We start from the raw sequence: 23,374 nt of genomic DNA on the forward strand, positions 1-23,374 counted from the left end.
AAGAAGAAGTGAAACGCCTGAAAGAGAAAAATGTGGAGTTGGAGCAGAGAACATCAGAGATGGAAAAGAAAACGTTGGAGTCAGAAAGATACAAGAGAAGATGGAACTTGAGACTGAATGGTGTTAAAGAAGAGAAAGGGGAAGACACTCGAGGAATTGTGGCAGATCTCATCACAAAGATCGCACCACCCTGGACAGAGAAAGTGGACCACATTCTGGACACGGTACACCGGCTAGGCCCAACCGACGTCAACCGCCCTCGTCAAATCATCATTCAGTTCACAGGAAGGAGATACAGAGACGAGCTGTGGCGAATGACTAAACACCATCCAGTCTGTCGAGACCTCAACATTCGCTTTGCAGAAGACCTCATCAAAGAAGACAGAGAGGCAAGGAAAGCTGTGTGGCCCAAAGTTGAGCAGGCGAGAAAGAATGGTTGTAAGACAATGTTTCGAGGTCCTTATGCTTTCATTAATGGTCAGAGAGTCACTCCATGACTTTAGTTAGTCTTCCATTATATTTAGTTAAGATGGTTATTGTGAATTCAAGGTTTTGTTGCTTAAAAGTTTTTGTTCAGTAATACTTTCAGCCTTATTTAGGTCTGTTAAGTTTCCCTTTTTGTTACATGCTGCACCTTAAAACAGGTATTTCTTTACTTTCTTTAAATGCCAGAGGTCTAAGAGATCTAACAAAGAGAAAAAGTTTTTTTTTGTTTTGTAAAGGGAAAAATGTTGATTTTGTTTTTTTACAAGAAACGCACTCTACAAATGAAGATAAATCATTTTGGTCTCAGCAATGGGGGGACAAGGTTTTTTTCAGCCATGGCAATTCCAGATCGGCAGGAGTCGCTGTACTTCTCAAAAACTTCCAAGGCAAAATTGTTTCCCATATAGCAGATGCACACGGTCACTGGCTGATCATCATAGTAGATATTGATAATTTAAAATTCATCCTGGTTAACATATATGGCTACAATAACATCAAAGAGAATAAAAATTTATTGGAGCAAATTTCATTACAGTTGGACCAACTCAGATTAGCATATTCATCTAATGACATCATTGTGGGAGGGGACTTGAATCTAGTGCAAGATGACTGGATGGACAGATTTCCCTCTAATTTTGATTCTAGTCACCCTAATGGAACATTTAACAATTTCTGAGACGGTCAAGGCTTAACTGACACATGGAGACACCTTAATCCAGGTATAATTCAGTTCACATGGTTCAATTCCAATTATAAGTTAAAATCAAGAATTGATCATTGGTTAATTTCAAATCACTTGTTATGTCATGAAGTTAAATGTAATATATCAGCAGCACCGCTAACAGACCATTGTAGCGTAATATTGTACATTAAACCCAAAAACAGTATAAAGTACTTGAATAAGTACTGGAAATTCAACTCCAGCCTTATTAAAAATATTGATTATTGCCAAGAAATTAAATCACTGATTTCAGAAATAGAGACATCTGAGGAACTTGATTCCCCAGTCAGAAAATGGGAATACCTTAAATACAGAATTCGTAAACTCTCAATTTCATTTAGTAAAAAGTTAAAATCAAATCTGGATAAAAAAGAGCTGGACATAATAAAACAGCTGAATGATCTTTGTTGTAAACCTAACCCGTCTGAGGATGATAGACAACAGATATTAAACCTACAATCTAAATTAGATGAGCTTTATACTCAGAGAGCCCGAGGAGCATACATCAGATCCAGAGCAAGATGGATAGAAGAAGGCGAAAAAAATTCAGCATATTTTTGCAGCCTGGAGAAGAGAAGACAAAAAAGGAACAGCCTAAAGTCACTTCTAGTGAATGATATAGAAATTACTGATGAAAAGGCCATATCCTCAGAAATTTACAGATTTTATAGCCACCTTTACAGCTCTAAATTTTCAAGGACAGACTGTGACAACTTTATAAAAGAGATTACGCAACACATCCCCAAAATAGACGACAATTTTAAACAAACATGCGATAAACAACTTTTAATCTCTGAGCTTGATGCTGTCATTAGTCGACTCTCTCTCAATAAATCTCCTGGTTCAGATGGGCTCACAGGCGACTTTTATAGACACTTTTGGGAAGATATCAGAAATTTACTGCATCAAGTCTTTTTGGAAATCTTTGAAACTTGCACACTTCCAACCACAATGAAACATGGGATTATAGTTTCTATCCCAAAACCTGACAAGGATCCTAGACTTATAGACAACAGAAGACCTATCACCTTAAGAAATTCAGACTACAAATTATTAACGTACATTTTCGCTTCTCGTCTCCAGACGGGACTTTCAGAACTTATTGCGGAAACACAATCTGGTTTTCTGAAGGGCCGTTCAATTCATAATAATATAAGACTGGTTATGGACATCATTGAATACCGACACCTTATAAAAGATAATGGATTTATTCTCTTTCTGGATTTTTACAAGGCCTTTGATTCAGTGGAGCATCCGTTTATAATGACAGCACTGGAAAATTTTGGTTTTGGTACTAAATTTAGAAACCTGATCTATGGTCTATATCAGAATATCAATAGCTGTGTTATCCTTCCTAATGGCACCACCCCAAGTTTCAAAGTCGATGTAGGAATCCCTCAAGGTTGTCCCATCTCTCCATATCTGTTCTTATTAGCTACTGAAATGTTGGCCATTTATATTAAGAATTGTAGTGAAATCAAAAAGTTAAATGTCTTGGGCACAGAGATCATTATTAGCCAGCTAGCAGACGACACAACACTGTTTTTAAAAGATGAGCATCAAATTAAAGCAGCTATTGAAAAAGTCAAACACTTTTCCAAAGCATCAGGGTTAAACTTAAACTTAAAGAAATGTGAACTGTTGGCTATTCATGACACACCCTTAAAAGAAATCAATCATATCCCCATTAAATCAGAAATTAAATACTTGGGCATCTATATCAACAAAGACCAAAAAATAAGCCAATCAAGGAATGTGGGTGAAAAACTTGATGAATGTAAGACAGAGTTGAATATGTGGCTCCAAAGAGATATATCGCTGCTGGGTCGGATCTATCTGACAAAGATGGAGGGTTTGTCTAGATGTATTTATCCCTCTTACTCTAATGCCATCCCAAACAAAATGATAAAATCCATCAACCAAATGACGTTTAATTTTATTTGGAGAAACAAGCCTCATTACATGAAAAAAAACTATATGGTCAAAGAATTTAAGGATGGGGGTCTCAAAGTTATTGATTTTGACTGTCTTAACGGAACCCTGAAAATAAACTGGTTGAAATCGTGGATCAAACACAACCAATCCTTCTGGTTTTGTGTCCCAAATTATTTATTTAACAAATTAGGCGGGTTAAAGTTGGTGCTTATTAGTGATTTTGACATTAATAAGCTCCCTATAGCATTATCAGAGTTCCACAAACAAATTCTACTATACTGGAAAATCTTGTATGTGCATAATTTCTCGCCACACTCAAATATCATTTGGAACAACAGATACATCCTCCACAGAAACAAATCTTTGTTTTGTGCTGAATGGTTTGACAGAGGAGTCTGGTCGGTGTCTGATCTGATGGATACGGAGGGAAATTTATTAGATTATGAGCAATTTTGTTTAAAACATAACTTTAATCCTCCTATTTCAGAATTTTTGAAAGTACGCAATTCTCTTCCTCGACAATTTGTATTTCTAACAAGGAACACAATGACACATTTAAGGATAAAACCACAGTTAGCCACATTGTCAATTGAAGGATGCCCTCTCATGGACAGAAAATGTAATAACTCATTTATCAGAAATTGGTTCATTGAAAGGTTTTTTCCTGGTCGACAAAACAAAAATAATATACTGCAGAAATTTGAACAAAATGTTGTTACTAAATTAAGAACCGATTTCATGAAACTTCCTATTCCCCCAAAAGTTAAAGAAACACACTTCAAGATTATGAATGATATCTATCCTTCCAAAGAACTACTTAGATTACGTTTCAACATTGATGACAACAGCTGTTCCTTCTGCCAAACTGCTGTTGAAGACATCGACCACATATTTTTCCTGTGTGATGTTGTACAAGTGTTTTGGTTGGATGTTTACAAATGGTTAAGACATAAATTTCCATTCATCATGGACTTCTTTTCCAAAGAAGTCATAATCTTTGGCCTGTCACTACACAACAATGTAAATAATGTGTGTATCAATACTGTGTTATGTTTAGCCAAGTTTTTTATACACAAAAATAGGTTACAGAAATGCCACCCCAGCTTTAGCTTCTTTAATAATGAGGTCAATTTATACTTAAAATCCATAAAGTTAATCGACTCACCTAAAGCCACAACAATTTATGACACCCTGAGTGATATTCCTGATGTCTAAGACAGTTTATTTATATTTTGTATCCCCCTGCTTTTTGCAACACTATCCAACTCTGAAATTGTTGTTCTCTTATGTTATACTTTTCCCTGATTTCTCTATGATTATGAATATAAATAGGTTTATGTTTGCATACTGATAAGAATTTTTCTTCTTTTTGCTTCCTTTCCAATTATAGTATTCTCTTTTGTATTCGCCATATTTTGTAATTTTTATGTAAATGTTCTGGTATTGTTTTGTATTGTGTTCTATAAATAAATAAAAAAAAAAAAAAAAAAAAAAAAAAAAAGATGCTGGTTTCCTGGTTTGTCCTTGGTAGGTGAGCTTGACGTGTGGACCGTTTTTACTAAAGCTTTTAATCATTTGAGTCCTTTTACTAAAGTTTTTAGCATTTGAGTTTGCAACATTTTAAATTCTATTTATATTAACAGGTGGTGGCATGAGTTCTGACCCTGGGGCATGAGAGGTAATATAAGGGTTTGTAAAACATGTGTTTGTCCCAGGGGAGAACTAACTTATTTTTCTTTTTCCAGCAGAGTTGCCACTGCTGTTTTGCTGTAGTGTTTTTAGTCATTGTTTTTAATGTTTTAATCAAGCTTGACGCCCTTGCTTTTATCTATTTTTAAACTGCTTTGTGCTCATTTTTAGTATCTTGGTGTCTGGACCTGGCTGAAGGTGGCTGCCTCCTCTTATCCTTATGGTAGCTGGTGGGTGCCATATATAGTACTGTGTAAGGGGGACTCCCCTGTTTTCAGCCCATAAATTGGTGGTGACCTGCTCAGGTGCACCTCTTCTGTTTTGTATTTTCTTTTAATCACTGTTTGGGTTGTGGTGTGTTTTTGTGTGCATTTGGGCCCTGAGCAGGTGCTCCTGGTGAGAGTTGGATCAGAGATCTCCCTTGGTGGTGTTTGTGGCTACCCGCCGGTGCAGTGGGGCTGAGGCGATCTTGGAGGCAGCCGCCCTCATGCAGTGTTGGAGTGCAGTCCAACTGTCCGAGTCCATTTTAACTTTCTCTTTTATGGAATCTGTGTCAAGTTTTTAATAAATTATATGTTTTTAACCTATCAAATCCAGTCTCCATTTGGGTTACAAATGTAAGAGGGCGTTCGGTCACACAAGGAAAAAAACAATATTGTGTAAACCAGATTCATGAAATAATATTCTTCAAACACCATATCTAAGAAGTCAAGGACAAAAAAACATCCATAAAGCAATGTGTGGATTAGAAATAAGGAAAAAAATACTATCAATTACAATTAGGACTCAAAGCTTTAAATTAAAGGCTGATTTGTAATATCAATCTGCTACCTGCAATCCTAAACTCTTTTAGATCAAGCTCCGTTGTTCTCACATCACCAGTCTGGTCTTCATCAACATGGTTCCTGCAGCTCATCAGTTCTCAAAATCTTAAAAAGGTTCAATGTTACGGCAATGACACAAAGAGCAAACATGTCCTTTACAATAGAGCATATCAGATGTTCATTATATATTTATTCATTTTCTTGACCGTTTTCCCTTTCGGGGTCACGGGCTGCTGGAGCCTATCCCGGCCACTTATGGGCGAAGGCAGGGGACAACTATTATATATATATAATTGAAGACCAGTTTGAGGGAGTTGGTGGTATTTTAAGCTAGGTTTTCACTCGACCATGTTAGCCGTCTAGTGATTGAAATACTGAAGATAAAATACTGCAGGGAACAACCAACAACCCTGTTTATTTGACATAATATATTTTTGAAATAGGAATATAAAAAAGTTATTACACAATAAATATTCCTCGCCGTAGTTTTGGGTGGTAAATGACATTTTGACCAAAATCTCCAGGAATGGTTTGATTCAAATGTGAAGAGGTGGGCGGAGCTTCGTCTCCCCAGCTTGTCCTGGGTTTTCACCGGGGGCCTCCACCCTGAGGGGACATGCCAGAGCCCCTCCCAATGGATGTGTCAAGGAGACATCGGAACCATTCATCTTTCTGTCCGTTTGCTTTGAGGCCCAGATCCTCACCTGCTGCTGGCTTTGGTTCAGCAGCTGCTGACTGGAACGCTGAAGCTCAGAGCGTCCGGCGCTTTGATCTTCTGCACATTCAAGTGTGGAACAGATGCAGAGAAAAGCTCCAAAGTTCTCAGAGGAGCATTGATTCAGCAGATCTTTAGTTTCTGGAGACCACTTCAATGGAAGAATGAAAACCACATGGATTCAAGCTGAAACTCTGTCAGAGTCAATAAAGGTTTTTCAAAGACAAAGCTCTCCTTCACTGTCAACACACACAGATGATCAGAACAGTTCCACATGTGTCTGCATGTTCTGGGAAGTTCTCCGGTTCCTCTGATCACGGCTCCAGCAGCGTGTTTCAGGAACACGGATGATCCAGAACATGGGATCAGACTGAAGTCAGCAGCTTTCAGCTCCTTTTGGGCTTCAAGCCCAGAGAGAAGACAGAAATGTGAGGAAGGCAGAGAACATGAAGGCTTCCTGACAGCAAAGAGAAGTTGGAGCCAGAAAGACTGGAACCGGATCAGGAGCGACTCTGGACAGTCCTTTTAGTGGTGGATCCAGACAGAAGCAGCAGAGACGTGAGCTTTGAGGAGCCACTCTGCAGCTTGACCCTCTCAGATGTCAGCAGCTGTTTGTGTCCTCAGATCCAGTCAGACACCAACATGTTCCTCAGAGAACAGCATGTCAGCACACACTGCACACGCTTGGATCCATGCAGACGTGTTGGAAGCCAGAGCTTCAGGCCGGCCTTCAGTGGATCTGTCCGTTCATGCTGAATGGGAGCAGAAGAACGTCTGTTTCAGCTCTGCTGCTTCAGCTCCACTCAAACTGCTGGGAACTCCAAACTCTCTCAGAGGAGAAAAACAGCAGAAAGCTTTCTGCAGCTGCTCTCACAGTGGATCTTCCTCTGTCTTCTTCAGCAGCAGATGATGAAGAGTCACTTTCTTCAGGTTCCTCTCAGTCCTGACCTTCATTCCTGATGGACCAAAGCAGACTGACAGCAGCTCTTTAGCTCCACAAAGAAAACTCTGCAGTTTCCCAGAAACCTTCTGAAGCAGAAAAACCAGGAGACTTCCTGTCTGTCTGTCTGTCAGTGTTGGAGTCTTCCTCCATCTTCAAAGGATGAAGCTTTCTGCTTTGGAACCTTCCAGAAAGCCTATTGAAAGCCTCCTGATGATGCTGGAGGACAGGGAGGAGTCAGGAGGATGCAGGAGCTCCCAGAGGAGGAGAGGCAGGAGGAGCAGAGGGAGCGGCTGCTGGAGCAGAAGCAGCTGCAGACGCACTTTTGGCTCTGGGCTTCAAACTTTGATCAGGAGGAAGAGGAGGAGCTAAAGAGGAGCAGGAATGCTGGGAGTGGGACTGGAATTCAGACTGAATCCAACATTTAGGGACAAAAATGGCGTCTTCCAGAAAGAAATCAGAATCAGAATTCTTTATTGTCATTTTAGATGGTGATACAATAAAATTGCAGCAGCCTTGAAGTGATGAAGTTAAGTAAAATAAAATAGAATAACTGTATTTACATCTCTAACAAAAAATGAACAATATGTACAGAAACTGTTAAATATTAAATATGTATGGACAAAATAGAATGGAATGAGTTGAGTTGCTGTGAGTGCAGCATAGTAGATATTGTGTTATTGCACAGAAGTCAAGATATTGCACACATGTGTAGTCAGAGATTTAGCATTTGTAAAAAGCCAGAGTGGGTGTAGTTGGTGGAGGTGTGTGTATTCCGTGTGGTGATTTCCTGTGGAAAAAAGCTGTTCCTTAGTCTGTTTGTCCTGGTTCTGATGGACCTGAACCTCCTTCCAGAGGGCAGCAGTTCAAACAGAGAGAAAGCAGGATGGGTGGAGTCAGTGATGATGCTAGTCACTCTGCTGAGGCAGCGAGACTGGTAAATGTCCTTCAGTGAGGGGAGGGGGCAGCCCATGATCCTCTGTGCCGTCTTTACCACTCTCTGGAGACTCTGCCGTTCTGATTCAGTGCAGTGGGAGAACCACACTGTGATGCTCTCAATAAATTATATGTTTTTAACCTATCAAATCCAGTCTCCATTTGGGTTACAAATGTAAGAGGGCGTTCGGTCACAAAGTGGCGTTGTCGGCAGGATCAGATTCCTCTACTGAATTTAAGACTTGGATTTGGATTTTTGTTTTTTTATGTCTTTTTAGTTTGTTTGTTTTAAAAGCAAAACAGCAGTGGGCACACCGTGGGACTTGAATAACGAGGGTGCTACATTGCCAGCCCAGCGCTTCAGAGAGACTCCACCTCAACGATGGCAGATGAAGTGGAGCAGTTAAGAGACCAGGTTCGCCAGCTTCAGGAGGCCAATGATCGGCTGCTACAGCACCAAGCTTCAGCCGGCCCAGCTAATCCCAGAGACTTTGTGGACCCACCAAGCCCGGCTTTGTTGGACAGATTGATGTACCTCCCCAGGGAGCGAAAGTGTCCAGTGTTCCGAGGGCGTGTGGGGGTGGGTATCGATGACTGGGTGGAGGAAGTTGAAGCTTGTGTACGTGCTAGACGCCTAGGTGCTCTTGATAAAGCGTTTTTCATCTTTGACCATTTAGAGGGTGAGGCTAAAGAGGAGATAAGATATAGGCCGAGATGTGAGAGGGAAGACCCAGAAAAGATTATCAATATTCTGAAGGAGCTGTATGGCTGTTCAAGTTCTTATGTAGCCTTGCAAGAGAAATTTTTCTCCAGAACCCAACAGGAGGGTGAATCCCTCCAAGAGTATTCTCATGCCTTGCTCTCAGTCATGGACAAGATTAAGCAGACCTCCCCTGAGTCTGTGCCTCAATCAGACAAACTCTTGCGCGACCAGTTTATTGAACATGTCCTGGACCCAGACCTTCGTAGGGAGTTAAAAAGGCTGGTGCGTTTAACCCCGCAAATGTCTATGTGGGAGGCACGGACTACAGCAATTCAGTGGGAACGTGAAGGTAGACCAGGGGAGGATCGTCGTGGTGGCCTTTATCCAGTCCCTTCTATTTGTGCTATGCAAGGTTCAAATGTGAAGCCTGGCGCCCCTCCTCCCTCAGTTGGTGTAATTGGCCCTGAACTGGTGGAGTTGCGTGCTCTAATCTTAAAGCAACAGGAGCAGATTAATAAACTGACTGATGCTATGGCTACATTACAGAGAGCACCGCGGCAAACTCAGCCAAACCGTGCAGCTATCATTTGTAGGCGATGCCAGCAAGTGGGTCATTATGCAAAAGAATGTGATAATGAACGCGTTCGCACTCGGAGCCCTTCTACCCTATCCCCCCAACAGGGGGATAGTGGTCTTAATTCCCAGGTGGTGGGAAACTAGTTCCCTCCAGCATGCTGAGCCACACGTTGGAAGGGGACCTTACTGGCTCTAACAGTGAGAATTCAGTTGACCCTAACTTGACCTCCCTTGTTGCACAGTGCCCTAAGGTAGCTGTTAGAGTGGGAGGGGTAATTGTGAACTGTTTGTTAGACACAGGATCAATGGTGTCTACAATGGTGGAGAGCTTTTTCTTGGAGCATTTTAAAGATGACCTTCAGCACTGTCATTGGTTGCACCTACGTGCGGCCAATGGTTTGGACATTCCCTACACAGGCTACGCAGAGTTCACGGTTGAGGTGCTGGGAAAAGTAATTCCTCAACGAGGGTGGCTAGTGGTCAAAGATCCCCCGGGCCAGCCTCGTCCTGCGGTGCCTGGTGTTTTAGGGATGAATGTAATCAATCAGTGCTATGATGTGCTATTTGGTCAGCATGGGCCTTCTTTGTTTGATCTCCCACCCCTAGTGCATGCTTCACCTCCATGGCAACAGGCGCTACAGTATTGTCATCAATCCCGGCGTCATCCAGTCAGAACAGGCCTGGCCAAGGTTAGAGGCCGCAGACCTATTCTAATACCGGGAGGTACAGTTAAGTTGGTAGCGGCCACTTGAGCACCACACTTTGGCAATGTCTCGTCTGTTCTGCTGGAGCCAGCTAGTAGCCCGTTACCGGATGGCCTTTTGGTTTCACCTTGTTTGGTCCGTGTAGAGAATGGCACAGCCTTTATTCCAGTTGTGAATGTAGCACTCACGCAGACAAAACTGTACCCCCGCAGCATTGTGGGTAATCTGGTCCAAGCCACAGTTCAAGGGCTCCCTTCAGGGATTTGTGAGATTCCAGAGGAGTCTGGGGTTACAGCCTCTATCAAGGTCCACGAGGGTCACGTTAGTAGTGTTGGCCAACAGTTACAGAACATTGATCTGTCTGAGCTATCGGAGACCGAACAGGAACAAGTGAGGACATTTCTGTTGAGGCATGAGTCAGTTTTCTCTGCGTCTGAAAGTGATCTTGGCTGTACTAACCTGATTTCACATGAAATCCCTCTGCTCGATGACAAGCCTGTTAGACAGCGGTATAGGCGGTTGCCCCCCTCTGATTATGAGGCGGTGAAGGCCCACTTGCGACAGCTGTTGGATAGTCAGGTTATCAGGGAAAGTAGTAGCCCCTATGCCTCTCCTATTGTGCTGGTGCGAAAGAAGGATGGTTCCCTCCGAATGTGCGTCGATTACCGGCAGCTTAACCGCAAGACTAGGAAAGATGCCTTCCCTCTTCCCCGCATTGAGGAGTCTTTGGATGCCCTTTGTGGGGCCAAATGGTTTTCCACGCTCGACCTGGCTAGCGGCTATAACCAAGTGTCGGTGAATGAGAGAGATCGCCCAAAGACTGCTTTCTGCACACCATTTGGGCTATTTGAGTTCAACAGGATGCCCTTTGGTTTGTGCAACGCGCCAGCTACTTTTCAGGGGTTGATGGAGAGGATGTTTGGGGCAGAACATTGTCAATCCCTCCTACTATATCTGGATGATATTATTGTGTTCTCTTCCAGTGTAGAGGACCACTTAAATCGTCTGGATCGGGTGCTGGGTCGACTGCACAGAGAAGGACTAAAAGTTAAGCTGGAAAAGTGTTGCTTTTTCAGGAAGGAGGTCAATTACCTTGGCCATCTGGTCTCCCGTGAAGGGGTATCTACGGATCCATCCAAGGTATCAGCTGTGGCCAATTGGCCACACCCCACAACTGTCTCTGAGCTCCGGTCCTTCCTTGGATTTGCCAGTTATTACAGGCGGTTCGTGGAGGGGTTTTCAAAGCTGGCTGCGCCATTACATCGCCTGGTTGCTGAATTGGCAGGCAGAAAAGGAAAAGAACCACCCCTGGAGAGCCACTGGAGCAATGCATGTGAGGCAGCTTTCAATGAGCTTAGGAGGAGACTGGTGAGTTCACCCACTCTGGCATTTGCCAATTTTAACCTCCCGTTTATTTTGGAAGTTGATGCAAGCCATGCAGGCCTTGGAGCAGTTTTGTCTCAAGAGCAGAATGGCAGGGTTAGGCCCATCGCCTATGCCAGTCGAAGCCTCAGCCCAGCAGAGAAAAACTATAGTTCCATGAAACTAGAGTTTCTTGGAATGAAGTGGGCTATGACTGAAAAGTTTCGGGAGTATTTGTGGGCCCAACATTGCACCGTGTGGACTGATAACAATCCATTAAGTCATTTGGAAACAGCCAAGCTGGGGGCAACTGAGCATCGTTGGGTGGCCGAGCTGTCGGCATTCAACTATGATGTAAGATATCGACCAGGGCGGGCTAATACAAATGCAGATGCATTGTCCAGGCAGCCACCCACAGCAATGACAAGGATGAACACTGAGTCAATGTTGGAAGGAGTAGCCATCCCGGTTGCTATACATCAAGCTGTTCGACAGGAACCGCAGTTTACCCAGTATGCCGTCTCTGCTTTTCCCTCATATACTCTAAATGATCTCAAATTGTTACAGGAAGCAGACCCCACTATTGGTGCCTTTCTTCAATTCTGGAAGGCACAGAAAGCCCCAAGTTCCAGTGCTCGGGACAAACTGTCAGGACCGGTTCGAGTACTGTTACGGCAGTGGGACAAGATCACAAGTAAGGATGGTTTGATCTTTCGAAAGGTACAGCGGCCAGATGGAGGGGAGGAGATCCTACAACTGCTGTTGCCTATGTTCCTCAAAGAAGAAGTCCTGCAGCAGCTGCACGATGACCATGGCCACCAGGGGATTGAACGTACCACTGAGCTAGTAAGGCAGAGATGTTATTGGCCAGGAATGAGCGATGACGTTAAACAATGGTGCAAAGACTGTACACGATGTATCCTGGCAAAGACCTCTCAGCCCAAACTCAGTGCACCCATGGGGCATTTGTTGGCTTCCCGCCCAAACCAAATCTTAGCAGTGGACTTTACCCTTCTGGAACCAGCTACTGATGGGAGAGAGCATGTCTTGATAATGACGGATGTGTTTTCTAAATTCACACAGGCGGTGCCTACCAGAGACCAGAAAGCCGCAACGGTGGCCAGCGCCCTCGTTCGGGAGTGGTTCTTCCGTTTTGGTGTTCCCGCTCGCCTCCACTCCGACCAAGGACGCAGCTTTGAAAATGCTGTTGTCGGTCAGCTGTGTAGCCTGTACGGAGTGCAGAAATCCCGGACTACACCATACCACCCCCAGGGAAATGGGCAGTGTGAGCGGTTCAATCGGACAATGCATGACCTGTTGCGGTCACTGCCAGCAGAGAGGAAAAGACACTGGCCAGAATACCTGCCTCAATTGGTGTTCTGTTACAATACCACTACTCATCAGTCAACAAGTGAGTCACCGTACTACTTGATGTTTGGCCAAGAACCTCAACTGCCGGTCGATTTCCTTCTGGGCAGGATTGAAGAGCCAGAACGGGGGCAAGTGACTGACTGGGTGCGAGAACATCAGCGCCGCCTTGCAGTGGCCTTCCATGGCACCAGGGAACGTCTACAGGCAGCTGCCCTAAAACGCAAAGACCGGCATGACCGCCAAACCCTCTGTGATCCATTGGCAGAGGGGCAGCTAGTGTACCTGAAAAACTGCACCATGCGCGGTCGCACCAGGATTCAAGATGCCTGGAGTCCTGTTTTACATAAGGTAATACAGGCCCCTACACCAGATGGAGTTGTGTACTCAGTTGCACCCGTTCAAGATCTGGGTAGGATTCGTCAAGTCCACCGAACCATGATGAAGGCAGCCAATGTGGATCGGGCCTCAGAGCTGCCTCACATGCAGGAAGTGCCTCAGGTAACCGGAATGCAGTCTGGACCATCCTATGCACAAACCCTCCTTCAAGGTGACCTTGTGGACAATGTTACACCTCAGGAAGAGTGCGTCCCTGCTACAGAACCTTTCCAAGCTCCTGTGTTACCCACTGGGTCTGATGCAGAAGGTCTAAGGAGGTCTACACGCGCCACAGCAGGACGACATAAAAACCTGCATCACCTCCCAGCATCAGTGTTAAATCAGGCAGATGGGGCTACGAACTCCCAGGTAGCTGAGCTAAAGGGTTGCATTACTGCCATTTTTCGACCATGGTGTTGAGTAGGTAGATTTGTTTTTTTGTTTTTTTATCCATGGGGCACGGATACAAAAAGGGGGGGTAAAATGTGACAGACAGAGCTGTGGGTGGTGGTTTGTCCCTCATGGTGTTCCATAGTTTAGCATTCATGGCCAGCACCTGTCTGTTGAGCTGTGATTGGCTCACAAGGCTGATGAATAGCAGCAGTGGGAGTTCCATCTAGATGCTGGTTTCCTGGTTTGGCCTTGGTAGGTGAGCTTGACGTGTGGACCGTTTTTACTAAAGCTTTTAATCATTTGAGTCCTTTTACTAAAGTTTTTAGCATTTGAGTTTGCAACATTTTAAATTCTATTTATATTAACAGGTGGTGGCATGAGTTCTGACCCTGGGGCATGAGAGGTAATATAAGGGTTTGTAAAACATGTGTTTGTCCCAGGGGAGAACTAACTTATTTTTCTTTTTCCAGCAGAGTTGCCACTGCTGTTTTGCTGTAGTGTTTTTAGTCATTGTTTTTAATGTTTTAATCAAGCTTGACGCCCTTGCTTTTATCTATTTTTAAACTGCTTTGTGCTCATTTTTAGTATCTTGGTGTCTGGACCTGGCTGAAGGTGGCTGCCTCCTCTTATCCTTATGGTAGCTGGTGGGTGCCATATATAGTACTGTGTAAGGGGGACTCCCCTGTTTTCAGCCCATAAATTGGTGGTGACCTGCTCAGGTGCACCTCTTCTGTTTTGTATTTTCTTTTAATCACTGTTTGGGTTGTGGTGTGTTTTTGTGTGCATTTGGGCCCTGAGCAGGTGCTCCTGGTGAGAGTTGGATCAGAGATCTCCCTTGGTGGTGTTTGTGGCTACCCGCCGGTGCAGTGGGGCTGAGGCGATCTTGGAGGCAGCCGCCCTCATGCAGTGTTGGAGTGCAGTCCAACTGTCCGAGTCCATTTTAACTTTCTCTTTTATGGAATCTGTGTCAAGTTTTTAATAAATTATATGTTTTTAACCTATCAAATCCAGTCTCCATTTGGGTTACAAATGTAAGAGGGCGTTCGGTCACACAAGGAAAAAAACAATATTGTGTAAACCAGATTCATGAAATAATATTCTTCAAACACCATATCTAAGAAGTCAAGGACAAAAAAACATCCATAAAGCAATGTGTGGATTAGAAATAAGGAAAAAAATACTATCAATTACAATTAGGACTCAAAGCTTTAAATTAAAGGCTGATTTGTAATATCAATCTGCTACCTGCAATCCTAAACTCTTTTAGATCAAGCTCCGTTGTTCTCACATCACCAGTCTGGTCTTCATCAACATGGTTCCTGCAGCTCATCAGTTCTCAAAATCTTAAAAAGGTTCAATGTTACGGCAATGACACAAAGAGCAAACATGTCCTTTACAATAGAGCATATCAGATGTTCATTATATATTTATTCATTTTCTTGACCGTTTTCCCTTTCGGGGTCACGGGCTGCTGGAGCCTATCCCGGCCACTTATGGGCGAAGGCAGGGGACAACTATTATATATATATATAATTGAAGACCAGTTTGAGGGAGTTGGTGGTATTTTAAGCTAGGTTTTCACTCGACCATGTTAGCCGTCTAGTGATTGAAATACTGAAGATAAAATACTGCAGGGAACAACCAACAACCCTGTTTATTTGACATAATATATTTTTGAAATAGGAATATAAAAAAGTTATTACACAATAAATATTCCTCGCCGTAGTTTTGGGTGGTAAATGACATTTTGACCAAAATCTCCAGGAATGGTTTGATTCAAATGTGAAGAGGTGGGCGGAGCTTCGTCTCCCCAGCTTGTCCTGGGTTTTCACCGGGGGCCTCCACCCTGAGGGGACATGCCAGAGCCCCTCCCAATGGATGTGTCCAGGAGACATCGGAACCATTCATCTTTCTGTCCGTTTGCTTTGAGGCCCAGATCCTCACCTGCTGCTGGCTTTGGTTCAGCAGCTGCTGACTGGAACGCTGAAGCTCAGAGCGTCCGGCGCTTTGATCTTCTGCACATTCAAGTGTGGAACAGATGCAGAGAAAAGCTCCAAAGTTCTCAGAGGAGCATTGATTCAGCAGATCTTTAGTTTCTGGAGACCACTTCAATGGAAGAATGAAAACCACATGGATTCAAGCTGAAACTCTGTCAGAGTCAATAAAGGTTTTTCAAAGACAAAGCTCTCCTTCACTGTCAACACACACAGATGATCAGAACAGTTCCACATGTGTCTGCATGTTCTGGGAAGTTCTCCGGTTCCTCTGATCACGGCTCCAGCAGCGTGTTTCAGGAACACGGATGATCCAGAACATGGGATCAGACTGAAGTCAGCAGCTTTCAGCTCCTTTTGGGCTTCAAGCCCAGAAAGAAGACAGAAATGTGAGGAAGGCAGAGAACATGAAGGCTTCCTGACAGCAAAGAGAAGTTGGAGCCAGAAAGACTGGAACCGGATCAGGACCGACTCTGGACAGTCCTTTTAGTGGTGGATCCAGACAGAAGCAGCAGAGACGTGAGCTTTGAGGAGCCACTCTGCAGCTTGACCCTCTCAGATGTCAGCAGCTGTTTGTGTCCTCAGATCCAGTCAGACACCAACATGTTCCTCAGAGAACAGCATGTCAGCACACACTGCACACGCTTGGATCCATGCAGACGTGTTGGAAGCCAGAGCTTCAGGCCTTCAGGCCTTCAGTGGATCTGTCCGTTCATGCTGAATGGGAGCAGAAGAACGTCTGTTTCAGCTCTGCTGCTTCAGCTCCACTCAAACTGCTGGGAACTCCAAACTCTCTCAGAGGAGAAAAACAGCAGAAAGCTTTCTGCAGCTGCTCTCACAGTGGATCTTCCTCTGTCTTCTTCAGCAGCAGATGATGAAGAGTCACTTTCTTCAGGTTCCTCTCAGTCCTGACCTTCATTCCTGATGGACCAAAGCAGACTGACAGCAGCTCTTTAGCTCCACAAAGAAAACTCTGCAGTTTCCCAGAAACCTTCTGAAGCAGAAAAACCAGGAGACTTCCTGTCTGTCTGTCTGTCAGTGTTGGAGTCTTCCTCCATCTTCAAATGATGAAGCTTTCTGCTTTGGAACCTTCCAGAAAGCCTTTTGAAAGCCTCCTGATGATGCTGGAGGACAGGGAGGAGTCAGGAGGATGCAGGAGCTCCCAGAGGAGGAGAGGCAGGAGGAGCAGAGGGAGCGGCTGCTGGAGCAGAAGCAGCTGCAGACGCACTTTTGGCTCTGGGCTTCAAACTTTGATCAGGAGGAAGAGGAGGAGCTAAAGAGGAGCAGGAATGCTGGGAGTGGGACTGGAATTCACACTGAATCCAACATTTAGGGACAAAAATGGCGTCTTCCAGAAAGAAATCAGAATCAGAATTCTTTATTGTCATTTTAGATGGTGATACAATAAAATTGCAGCAGCCTTGAAGTGATGAAGTTAAATAAAATAAAATAGAATAACTGTATTTACATCTCTAACAAAAAATGAACAATATATACAGAAACTGTTAAATATAAATCTGTATGGACAAAATATAATGGAATGAGTTGAGTTGCTGTGAGTGCAGCATAGTAGATATTGTGTTGTTGCACAGAAGTCAAGATATTGCACACATGTGTAGTCAGAGATTTAGCATTTGTATAAAGTCAGAGTGGGTGTGGTTGGTGGAGGTGTGTGTATTCCGTTTGGTGATTTCCTGTGGAAAAAAGCTGTTTCTTAGTCTGTTTGTCCTGGTTCTGATGGACCTGAACCTCCTTCCAGAGGGCAGCAGTTCAAACAGAGGGAAAGCAGGATGGGGGGAGTTAGTGATGATGCTAGTCACTCTGACTGGTAAATGTCCTTCAGTGAGGGGAGGGGGCAGCCCATGATCCTCTGTGCCGTCTTTACCACTCTCTGGAGACTCTGCCGTTCTGATTCAGTGCAGTGGGAGAACCACACTGTGATGCAGGAGGACAGGATGCTCTCAATGGTTGAGCAGTAGAAGGTTACCAGCAGCTCCTGGTTCACCTTGTTCTTCCTGAGTCTTCTCAGGAAATGCAGGCGCTGTTTGGCTCCAATAAAGTTGCTTTATAATGAGGAAATGAAATGTTATTTTTATTGAATTATCAAATGGAGACTCAGCTTCAGGTGATAAAAAAGGTTGGTGCTATTTCCAGTTTTAGAAAGAACATGCCTTCTGCACAGTTTGCAGTGAACGTTACTCATTTATGTCAGTTTGTAATGAACTGAAATACCTCCACACAGGAGACAACAATTAAGTTTTGACAACAGTTTTTAAATTTAAACACTATTTTACACATAAATACCTTAGATGTTTTATGTTTTGAACTTTTCTCCGATTCATTTAAAGAACATATCATCAAAGTCATTTCTTGGTGTGAACTCGTCTTTATGGTCGTCTAACTGTAAACTCCAATTCAAACATGCTGACTAAACAAGGACAGATTTCCTAGAGATTTCCTAATTCTGCTTCCATGTGATCACATGAAAACAGTCCAATGTTTTGGATTCTTCTTCTTCTATCTCATTGACATTAAAGCTGCAGCTCTGTCACCAGGAAACAACATGTGACAGGTCCCAGTTTTTGGTGGAACACCGTCTCTGTGATGCTGCAGACGCTGCTAAAACACAGTGGATTTCATTCTGTTCTATGGAGAAAAGACTGTTTGATTCATGTCTGATGAATTCATCTTGGAGGATTTATCCTCCACGTCTAGAAGTCCGCTCCGTGAAAATCCTGTCCCACTTTAAAGTGTTTCCATGGTGACAGAGGGAACAGCTGGTTAGCATCTTTCTAACTTGACTGAACTGAGGGTTGGGGCTTCCAGCACAGAACCAACCTGAGAGCAAATGAACATTCAAATCCTCCACATGCTAAACCCCAATGAGTTATATCACTAGAGGAGACACGCCCGCTTTAGAAGCCTGGCCGACAGTGGCGGAGCGCGACGCCATCTTGGTGAGGTCGAGGACGCCCACATGACAATAATTTCTATAGCCTTTGGTGGCATCTAAGTAGCTTTTATATAATGTATATATATTCATATTTCTATATACTTATACATATAAATTAATATATAATATATGTATATAATTTTTATATATATAAATATAATTTGTTGCTGTTAAATAAGAGAAACAGTCAGCCTTATAAGCTCAAACTTTAATGAAAAATGCATTGTTGCAGGACTTCTCATAAGTGAGCGACCTTGGGAGCATTTCGGGCAGGCAACTCAGGCAGGCTTTTACTTAGGCCACTCCCCTAGGGTGGGTCAGTTAATCAACTCACCTGTGCAGGATCCTATTTAAGTCCAGGTGTGTAAGTTGTTCATCCTTCTTTACTGCAGCACTGCGTTCTTTGCCCCACCCTCCTCCCCGGCTTCCACCTGTGAGCTCCGTTAGGGGTAGTTATTACCCAAAAGTTTATGGAAATTTGTCTCTTGGAATTGCACAGAGTTTTATGCCAAACTAAAGGAAAGTGAAATGCAAAGTGAAATGCAAAGTGAAATGCAAAGTGAAATGCAAAGTGAAATGCTTACTTGGAGGAAAGTGAAATGCTAACTTGGAGGAAAGTGAAATGCTAACTTGAAGGAAAGTGAAATGCTTACTTGGAGGAAAGTGAATGTGAAAGAATGTGAAAGCAACAAAGTATGTGAAAGCAAACTAAAAGATGTGAAAAATAAATATTATTACTACTGCATGAGTTGTCTGACTGAAATGAATAAGAATGACAAAGAATTTTTGAAATTATTTTTAAACATTTCAAAGTTTTAGACATATTTGACATGTAATTTAAATTATTTAGAAAAGCCCAACAATACGTCAATAATAATAATAAATAATAACAATATATAAACAATAGGTCAATAATAAAAATAATAATGATATATCAATGATAATAATAACAAATCAATAGTAAGTCAATAATAGTACTAAATTATAACAATAAATCAATAAGTCAATAATAATAATAATAAATAACAATATATAATAAGTCAATAACAATAATAATGATGAATCAATAATAATAAATCAATAGTTAGTCAATAATATTATTAAATGATAACAATAAATCAATGATAGGTCAATCATAATAGATTATAATAATGAGTCAACAATAAGTCCAAAAGTCAACAACAGATTTTCCCCTTTAAAAATAAACAAAAAACAAAGAAAAAACAATTGATTTACACTACTGATTCATATGAGTGATCAGTTTGTGTAACATAGATGCTGCGGTGTCGGTTTTCAAGTGAACAGTCTGGCCTCCTATCAAAATCTGTTTCCACAAAATGTTTTGAACATAGCCAGACTGTATTGCTAGTTGGTACCACAGTGATCCATCTGGGTTAGCTCTTTTTATTGCTAGGGTCCACTTTTTCCTTAAGTCTGAATCCATCTGAAACCTGCAAGAAAAGTTCAGTCACTGAGTCAGAAATGTATAAATCTATATTACTATAATAGCCTAGTCCTAGGATGCTGTTTATAGGTTTAACTAAATAAAGTTTACATTTATGTCGACAGCAAATTATACGTACATCATGCAGCATGTTGATAATTATGGAGTCCTACACTGTTCATAATTAAATAAATAAATATTTAATTAAATAAATAAATATGGCCTCATGAAAATACACAATCAACCAATAAATCTCTCATAAATATATAAAAAGATCATGAATTGGTGAAAAAGCTGCACACTGATTTTAAATTAGCCATTGTATTATTCAATATATTTCATTTTGCTTTAAAAATCTGTTCATTATTTTAAAAAAGCATTTTAAAATATTCATTTTATTCATGTTGAATATTATTATAATTCTACGTCTTTTTTCAGAACCTTGGATTTCAAAATCAATATTTTCCAAAGTAGCTTTGTTTTTATTTCATGTTGCTGTTTTTCACAATGACTGATTTATTTCATGAAGACCTTTTTCAGGAGAATGGGTCTATCTGTCAATCAAACTAGACAAGGCGGAGACTCTTTTGTGATTGGCTACTCCTTTACTCAGACATGAGCAGCAGCACCCTGACTACATCGATGGAAGAAGCTTGAGCGAACCTGACGGCGCGATGCCCAATCCTCAACACTAGGGGGAGTATGCACTTCAACACATCCACAGTGTTACCAGAAATTGGGCAGTTTTTGTTCTAAATTTGCGGATAAAAGTGGCTTTGGGCGAGTGTGTATTATTCAGGTGGTTTTGTGGTCGGTTCAGCAATTTTCATCTTCTCATGAACGTATAGTAGTGGTCTAAGTTAGGCTGGGTGGTTGTTGGAGTTCCACTAAGCTTCTATGAACTGGAGTTTCCATGAACGCACCATGCGGCGTGTGGGAGGGGCTACCAGCTAATGTTTTTATCCTGATAGCCACATGGAGCGGTTGCCTGTGCTTATCTCAGTAAAAATGCATGGATGCACAATGTACACGGAGAGTGTTAAAAGATCAGGTTTATTTATTTTGAATAGTTCCACATGATAACAATGTTTCCATGTTTGAGTTCATGAGATCATCCCAGAGAGTCTCTGCTTCAGCTCAGCGCAGTCAAACTACGTCTTAAATTACGTGTAAATCAGAGCGCCCAGGCAGCGCGAGAGTGTATGTGTGAGCGCAAGTTAAGGGTCTGTTGCCCTGTCCCCTGGAAAAGTAATAATAAAAAAAGGTTTCCTCCAAAGTACAGAGCCTGATTTTTGGAGTAAACCCTGGCTGCAGAATTGCACAATCAATCCCGGATCTCCGCTGCGTTTTCCGACCACGGTCAGAAACGTCATCGCAGGAAAAATAAAATCAGAGGACCTGATTATAATCATTGTCTCAATGAAAATAGAAAAATAAAAGGTTCAGGAGGCCTCAGCAGGCTTGTTCCGCTTTGCACAGCTCCTGGTCTGACTGTTGGTCCGCCAGCTCGCCTCCTGCAGCCGACATAAGGCACGATGTGAGCTATGAGTGAATGGCATGAGAATGAGGAGTGGGGACTTATAGACGTGGACGACCAGAGCTCTTCTGTGGTTTGGTCCACACAAACCCTCAAACTACAAAAACAGAGTTGTGGATGTTTGCGTCTTCTGCAGCAGACAGATAGTTTGTCTCTATTTGATCTCTAATGTCAGCAAAGCCGCGTGGATATCACTGAAACATGTAATCTCTCTGACTGGCACACCGCTGAGCGGGTATCGAGGAATAAGAGTCGATTTCCATGGATGAGCCAATGAGCGTTTAGACACCGCCCACTTTCACTGATTGACAGACAGAGACATTCTCCTGAAAAAGCTCTTGATGAAATAAATCAGCCATTGTGAAAAACAGCAACATGAAATAAAAACAAAGCTACTTTGGAAAATATTGATTTTGAAATCCAAGGTTCTGAAAAAAGACAGAATTATAATAAGATTCCACATGATTAAAAATGAATATTTTAAAATGCTGTTTTAAAATAATGAACAGGTTTTTAAAGCAAAATGAAATATATTGAATAATATAATGGCTAATTTAAAATCAGTGTGCAGCTTTTTCACCAATTCATGATCTTTTTATATATTTATGAGAGATTTATTGGTTGATTGTGTATTTGCATGAGGTCACATTTATTTATTTAAATATTTAATTATGAACAGTATAGGACTCCATAGATAATAGCCCTGCAGCATCATGCATGTCAACATGTGTTCTATTAATAAAGCCCCTCCAGCAGTAAAAGAAAAAATTATAGTACTTACCTGTGAAGTACTTTACCTCCTTACCTCCTTTGTGGACTCTGATTTTGGCAGTTGAAATCCGCACAATGAACTGGCATTTTGGAAAAACTGTGTTCACATGCATGCACTGCAGCAGTGACTTGACCTCACCAAGATGGCGGTGCTCTCCTCCCATGAGGAACCACGTGATGTCTCCTCTAGTGATAGAAATAATTGATAAACCCCATCAGCGTTGGATTGCTGCTGACAGACAGACTTCATTGATGGCATCTTCCGTTCTGGACCTGACGTTTAGCACACCATAGCTGGATTCCAGAGCGCTTTATCAAAGCGCCTTCAGCCCGTTTGGACTCTGGCGCTCCACGCGCTGATGAATAGTGGCGTTTGGAGGAAGTGCGGCTGCGCAGTCCGTCACTGAACACCGTCACTTCCTGGACCTCTTTCTGGGTCCTAGTGCCCTAAAGGTTACAGCTCCTGTAACAAGAAAAAAGTCCATTCTAGAGGCCACTCTGACGTCATCATCATCAAAGACAGCGTTACCTAGCACCATACCAAGACCATAGCAGCTATAGAGGGAAACCCAACAAACCATCAACGGCGGTTAAAGCAGTCAGACGTTTGTTCTGCAGCTCAGCAAAAATCTCTGCTTTAGGTTTTGGGGAGAAAAACAAAGGAAAACACACGGAGAAGGATTCTGCAAAGGAAATCCCAAGTTCTATTGGTAAGTCAGCGTACTGGAAACATGCTTTGTTGGTTCTGAAGTGGCATGAATGCAGACTTAGATTGGTTTGTTTCCTTGGATTCTTCAGATGGATTCAAGCTGGAAATGTTGTCAGCATAAAGCAAGTTTGGACTAAACTAAAGCAGAAAGTGGCTTTGAAGATGGTCAGGAGAAATGAGGGCTTTTTTCAGGAATTCTGGGAAGAGGAGGACTTCTCCAAACAACCACAATCTAG

At 42.5% G+C, this 23,374-nt stretch overlaps 2 long non-coding RNA genes across 6 annotated transcripts; both read left to right on the plus strand.

Annotated features, from left to right (window-relative positions):
• The first annotated feature begins 4,658 nt into the window (after nt 1-4,658).
• Nucleotides 4,659-5,423, plus strand: LOC144989470 (uncharacterized). Of its 4 annotated transcripts, XR_013653687.1 has the most exons (3): nt 4,683-4,820; nt 5,003-5,061; nt 5,219-5,423. It is a non-coding gene; the product is annotated as an uncharacterized LOC144989470 (long non-coding RNA). The 4 variants fall into 4 exon arrangements; XR_013653688.1 differs by having other exon boundaries at nt 4,659-4,820; nt 4,891-5,423; XR_013653686.1 differs by having other exon boundaries at nt 4,664-4,820; nt 4,888-5,423.
• Nucleotides 5,424-13,771: 8,348 nt separating this feature from the next.
• On the plus strand, nt 13,772-14,736 carry LOC144989459 (uncharacterized). Of its 2 annotated transcripts, none has more exons than XR_013653659.1 (2): nt 13,772-13,982; nt 14,099-14,736. It is a non-coding gene; the product is annotated as an uncharacterized LOC144989459 (long non-coding RNA). The 2 variants fall into 2 exon arrangements; XR_013653663.1 differs by having other exon boundaries at nt 13,943-13,986.
• Nucleotides 14,737-23,374: the final 8,638 nt, after the last annotated feature.

This window comes from Oryzias latipes, chromosome 2 (genome assembly GCF_053564925.1).
Source record: "Oryzias latipes strain Hd-rR chromosome 2, Olatipes_Hd-rR_3.1".
NCBI classification, from domain to species: Eukaryota; Metazoa; Chordata; class Actinopteri; order Beloniformes; family Adrianichthyidae; genus Oryzias; species Oryzias latipes.